Here is a 6,269-nt window from a genome sequence, read left to right as displayed (position 1 = left end):
GGGCTTATCCTCCAAACAAATACATTCAAATTCAAACGTTGTGGAGCAAATGTGTCCATATCATTTTTGGTATTTTTCTAAGTTTTTTGTTTAGCTTTCCCTCTGAAGAGGCACAAAGGTATGTTTTTGATGTAAATATTTCTTTGAATAATTTTTTGTGTCTCTAGTTTTTTATCTTTGTTGATTGATGTTGTCTAGATTAATGTAAATATTAATCAATTAAGTTTTGTGAATGTCTATTTACACATTGTATTTGTGTTCCTTTCAGCTCTTACGGCAGATTTGAAGAATTTATTGACATTAAATCAAAAAATCGCCAGTTCAAGTGTCAAGTCTTCATCTTCATCAATCAGAGGGATATGCTACACATGTTATTTTTTTCTCTTATGAGGTGGATTACCAAAAAAACTCCATCCATCTGCTCCTGGTCCGGCCCTTCAGTCAAATTTTAAAACCCTTTGTGGCCCTCGAGTCAAAAAGTTTGCCCACCCCTGATATAACCCACAGGTGTCAAACATAAGGCCTGGGGGCCAGATGCGGTCCTCCAAGACTTTTAATGTGGCCCTCTTCTAAAATATTTTAATTCTATTTTCTATTAAAATCTTGTTAATTTTCTGTGGTGTTTATCACAGCAGCGTCTCCAGCGTCTCTGTACGTGGCCCCTCCCACCAGAGCAGCACAAATGAAGACTTGTCTCTTTCCAAACGCTCTTAAAGGACGATCGTTTTGACTGTTGACCGTGACACCCTCATCAGAAAAATGTCCAACATGAGAAAAGTGGAGCCGAGTGCAGGATTTTACAACAAAAATTGACTTATTCCTGTTTACATACAAGTTCATGTTAAAACATTGTGTTGAAATTTTATTTTTCTTAAAGTTTCAGGTTGTTCATAATATTATAATATTTTGTAAAAGAAAGAGTTCATCAATTAAAAAAGATTTCTGTAATAGATTTGTGTTTCTCTGCACAAATATTTGAACTTATTGTTATTTTTGGGGTATAAATGCTATGAGTTTTCTGATCCGGCCCCTTTGGGATCAAAGTAGGTTGGATACGGCCCCCTGATATAACCTATTCCAATTGATAAATCCCGTATCCTGTGGGTGTGGTAATGTAACTAAACTAATATGGCTTTGCATGTAATCCCCCCCTCAGCTCCTGTTCTGAGCGCTCCCATTGGCTGAGCTTCCCAGTCCTCGCGTTCCGATTGGCTCCTCGCGCTGTCAGTTTTCCGTAACCCCGCCCCCTCCTCCAACCCGTGCGTGCTTCCACCGACTGCGGACGGCGTCGAGCAGCGCGTGTCCAGGAGAGGATAGGACGGAGAAGAGCTTGATTTCATTCATTTTTACGGGGGATTTTCTTTTTTTGGACGCTGCCCTTTCTGCTGCAAACCTGTTGGAATACCTCTCAACACGTGCTCCTGTCCAAAAATCCGGGGGGTGCGCGCGCTTCTTGCTTTGCTTGACTTTAGCCGGGGGGGGAAGATTTGCTGCTCGCGTGCGGGGCGGCATCTTGCCACTGGGGGGGGGGGAAACGAAACAAGTGACGAGAAGAAACCAGCGAACGACAAGTACTCGGCGCTGTTAGCCTGTTAGCTTCGGCGTTAGCCCCGGTCGCCTGCCTCTGCAAGTCCCACCCTCCCGTCACAAGCAGCGTGGACGTGGGTCGGTCGTAAGAGGCTGCGGTGGTCAAGTGCTTCCCCCCCCCCCCACACACCTTCACTTCACTTCACTCCAGCGTTACCGGATCGCCACCGCCGGCTGTGGAAAAAGGGAAGAAGACGGGAGACGGAGAGAGCCACACTAGCCTAGCCCAGCCCGGTTCCTCGACGCTCGGATCGCTGGATTACTAACCCTGACAGGTGGAGGGAGGGATCGCTGAAAAAAAAACAAAAAAAAAACGAGGAGGCGGATAAGAAGAGAAAAGGAGGAAGAAGGGGAACTGGCTGGTTTGGCCGGGGCAGCATAAACGCACGTAAGTCAGCGGCTTCTCTTCCTTCCAGAGGCCTTTGCCCGGGTCTCCTCTTGCAAAAACTATCAGCATGGTCTTTTTTTAATATATCATCGATACAGAAATAAAGCATTGCAGTTTGGCCCCGCTTGTGGAGCTCACTTCTGCTTAGTTTAGATGTAGTTTGACAAGGTTGAGGCGTTTCCACACGCTGGTGCCGTTTCGTTTAGTGCCGCTGTTTGGGAGCAGACGGGCCACCGGCGGAGGGTTTTTCCTCGTCACAAATCGGGCTTTTGTAAGAAACGATTAGCGTTATATCCACGGGTGTAGTGCGGCGGTGCTTAAGCGTTAAACGTGTCCACACGATTTGGACGGCGGCCAGCGGCGGAGCGGCCGAGCGGGTCCATTCAGTCGAGGAGGAGGGGGATTCACGATGATGTGCGCCCGAAGAAACGCTAGAGGAAGCGGGGTTTGCTGCCAGGTTCGGCCCGTTCTCCCCACACCTGTCCGGTCATTCACTCAATACTTACGCTCTGACCGGGTTTCGACTTGCAGCGCTCGAGTTTGCGCTTGCAGTTACGCACGGAAATCCACATTTATTCCCATTAATCTCCGCACGAAACATTACGCCGGTGCTGTTGCTAAGCGCGCATAGCAACCGCGAACCAACGCCACAAACCGCTTCCTCTACGGCAAAACTAACACGTTAAAGGCGTAAAGACTCAATAAAAGAGACTAAAACGAGCTCGAACAGCGACGACAACCCCCCCGTGCCTCGATAGATTAGTCTCCCGCACTGAATAGATCCCGCTGGTTGATGGGTTTAAGTAGTGATGTCGAGATGAAGCCCCATGAAGCACTGAAGCGCTCCATCCATTTGCTCGACTCTTGCGCCGATGCTTCAAGGTGCTTCATTTGCTCCACTGCGCCATCAACAGGCCAAAAAATATATATAACAGGCAGAACAATCAACATGATCATCGAGGTTCTGATGGAAAGATTTATACTGAATAAATGAACGATTAAATAGTTGAATGTTTGTGATTTCAACATACAAAGTGTGAATGTATTAACCTGGAGTCTGTGTTCGTGATATAACGGTCGGGTTAAAAGAAAAAGTAGGAACAAATTGGAGATCAGGATGTAATGTGACTGTGCTCGTGTTACTACTTTATGTCTGTGCTTATGCCACAATAAGGACGGCAAAATAGGGTCATTATTATTCGTTTTCATTTAAAAATATCAATTTCTCCACAGTATTTGGACTCAGACGGTTTCTTTTTTACAGAGAATTTCCCCTGCTTTAAAAAACAAACAAAAAAACGTTCACAGCGCGCACACACACACACACACACACACACACACACACACACACACACACACACACACACACACACACACACACACACAAAAAGAATCTCAAATAGAATGTGCCAAACTCACAATAACTCAAAACCACAAAATGTTTTGGGGGAAATCCGTTGCGTTTCAATGGCCCTAATGTTTCGAAACGCGCCAAATCCGCGAACCACTTCTTTCACGTGGTAGAGCCGGACAGCGAGGCTTCGGACGTCATCATTTTTGGCTCCTCCCCCAAATGAAGCGAGCCTCGACACGCGCTTCATGGAAACACCTCCTTCATTACTCGACACAGGCTTCGAAGCCTCGGCACATCTCGTAACATCACTAGGTTTAAGGTGAGATCTAGAGTCTTTACGCGGCATGTAAGCTGCCCTGTGGACGTTCTAGTGGACAGGCTTGGCACGGTTCAGCCCGCTCGTTTACCAGCTCCACGGTCAGCTGTTGCAAACCACAATTACACCTAACCAGGCCAGTGCCAGAGATGATTAGCCGCTCGGATGCCTGGCGGAGTGGTCATCTCTTGTTACAGGGAAAGTGATCCTAGGCGGTCACGGTTCACTCTGTCCCCTGCTATGAGTCAGCCACCCCCCCCCCCCCCCCAGCCCTGATCAATAAGTACAGTACGCATGGTGCCCTGTAACAAAACGACAAGGCCCCCACAGTTGGTAGTGTGTGTCCGTGAGGCAGTGAAGGGGAGTAACAGATTACATGTACCAGAGTTGCGTAATCAGAGTACAAATTATGAGTAACTGTATTCAGTTACAGTTACTGTTTCAGTGAGTGGTAATTGGATTACAGTTACTTTGTTGAAATAAATGGATTACATAGCGGTATGTTCCTGTTTTTACATTTTGGGCTAAATCCCTTTTTTTTTTTTTTTTTTTTTTTAGTAATTCCACTCATTGCCGGACACTAAACCAGGACTAAAAACTAAGACTAAACCAGGACTAAACCAGGACTAAATCAGGATTGAACCAGGACTGAACCCAGGACTAAAACCAGGTCTAACCTAGATCTAAGCCAGGTCTGAACCAGGGCTAAACTAGATCTAAAACAGGTCTAAAACCTAAAACTCTAAAACCAGGTCTAAACTAGATCTAAACCAGGTCTAAACTAGATCTAAACTAGATCTAAACCAGGTCTAAACTAGATCTAAACCAGGTCTAAACTAGATCTAAACCAAAACTAGAAAACTAAACAGGATTTTAACAGGACGAAACCATTCTATCAATAATATTTTTAATTTGGTTAAGCAAAGTCTGGGCTTTTTATTTTCTTTTAGCAGACAAAACATCTTATGTGAAGATGTCCGAGTCTTTGCTTCTCTACAGAAAATCAAGTAATCCAAAGTATTCAGATTACGTTACTCACTTTAAGTAATTTAATGGATTACGTTACAAACTACATTTTGGGGTATGTAATCTGTAATCTGTAGGGGAATACATTTTAAAAGTCACCTTCCCAACACTGCCTGTAACAAAACGACATGGCCCAAACAGTTGGTAGCGTGTGTCCATGAGGTGAAAGTGCATCTAGTTGGTCCGGCTTCATAGCTGGTGTAGCTGGTAAGTGAATGACTCATTTCTGCTGATCAATATAGCGTATCGCCGTCATAAACCAGAGCGAGGTTGCCACATAATGATTGCCGGAGTGAATTTACGACTTTTAATTATCACGCCTGCTTACCACCTGAAAATACAGAGTTATAGGCAAGGGAAGAAAGTAACTAACTACAAATATTCGTAGATTTTTGAGGCAATTGTACATACTTGTAATTAGGGGTGTGCAAAAATATCCAAATATCAATATATCGTATCATTTAATGTGATGATACAGTATCGATATCGTGAGCTGCTGTACCGATATATCGCCAAGAGTATTTTCGTATATTTTTCTAAATTATTTTGTTGCAGCGCTAGAGTTTTCTTGTTTGTTTCATGGAAGGAAACTTGTTTTTGCGACACATTTGACATTTTCACTGTTTTGATGATTAAAATGTTTGTGTTTAGGAACTTTGAACAAGAAGTGGTTTAAGACTTTTAGTATCACAGACGTGACTTAGCCTTTATTTTTTACTGAACCGTATCAAATCTATGTGAAATATATTGTATTAAATCGTATTGAATCGAAAGCTCACTGTATCGAGGTCTGTATCATATCGTGGCCTGTGTATCGAGATATGTATCGTATCGTTGGCCTAAGTATTGAGGTTTTGTATCGTATCGTGGTTTGTATCGTATCGTTGGCCTAAGTATCGTGGTTTGTATCGTATCGTTGGCCTAAGTATTGTGGTTTGTATCGTATCGTTGGCCTAAGTATTGTGGTTTGTATCGTATCGTTGGCCTAAGTATTGTGGTTTGTATCGTATCGTTGGCCTAAGTATCAAGGTTTGTATTGTATCATGGCCTAAGTATCGAGGTTTGTATCGTATCGTGGCCTAAGTATCGAGGTTTGTATCGTATCGTGGCCTATGTATCGAGGTATTGTATCGTATCGTGGTCTATGTATCGAGGTATGTATCGTATCGTGGCCTAAGTATCGAGGTTTGTATCGTATCGTGGCCTATGTATCAAGGTTTGTATCGTATCGTGGCCTGTGTATCAAGGTTTGTATCGTATCGTGTGTATCGTATGTATCGTATCGTGGTCTGTGTATCGAGGTATGTATCGTATCGTGGTCTATGTATCGAGGTATGTATCGTATCGTGGTCTATGTATCGAGGTATGTATCGTATCGTGGTCTATGTATCGAGGTATGTATCGTATCGGCAACTTCTGAACGATACCCAGCCCTACTTGTAATGGAGTATAATTCTATAGTCATGTTTATATAATGACATTTTAAATCATAGAAGTCACTGAATACTGCACAGGTCCCAGTCCCAGATCAATATACTTTTAAGTAAGTAAGTACTTATTTTGGCAGTAGTACTTTTACTTGTAACTGAGATTATAAT

General features: G+C 43.6%; 1 protein-coding gene across 2 annotated transcripts in view; it reads left to right on the top strand.

Annotated features, from left to right (window-relative positions):
- Window positions 1–1,266: 1,266 nt before the first annotated feature.
- The window catches only part of prkar2aa (protein kinase, cAMP-dependent, regulatory, type II, alpha A), a 125,911-nt gene continuing 120,908 nt past the window's right edge, over window positions 1,267–6,269 (top strand). The window contains exon 1 of one of the 2 annotated variants that reach the window (XM_020933948.2): window positions 1,267–1,975. The gene's annotated coding sequence lies outside the window, so the exon portion shown is untranslated. The remainder of the gene's footprint in view (window positions 1,976–6,269) is intronic. The other variant, XM_020933947.2, reaches the window with a different exon arrangement.

The sequence above is a fragment of the Boleophthalmus pectinirostris genome, unplaced genomic scaffold (assembly GCF_026225935.1).
Source record: "Boleophthalmus pectinirostris isolate CB_2022bp ecotype Guang Dong unplaced genomic scaffold, ASM2622593v1 HiC_scaffold_8, whole genome shotgun sequence".
In the NCBI taxonomy this organism is placed as follows: domain Eukaryota; kingdom Metazoa; phylum Chordata; class Actinopteri; order Gobiiformes; family Gobiidae; genus Boleophthalmus; species Boleophthalmus pectinirostris.
This window is presented reverse-complemented; position numbering and strand designations above follow the sequence as displayed.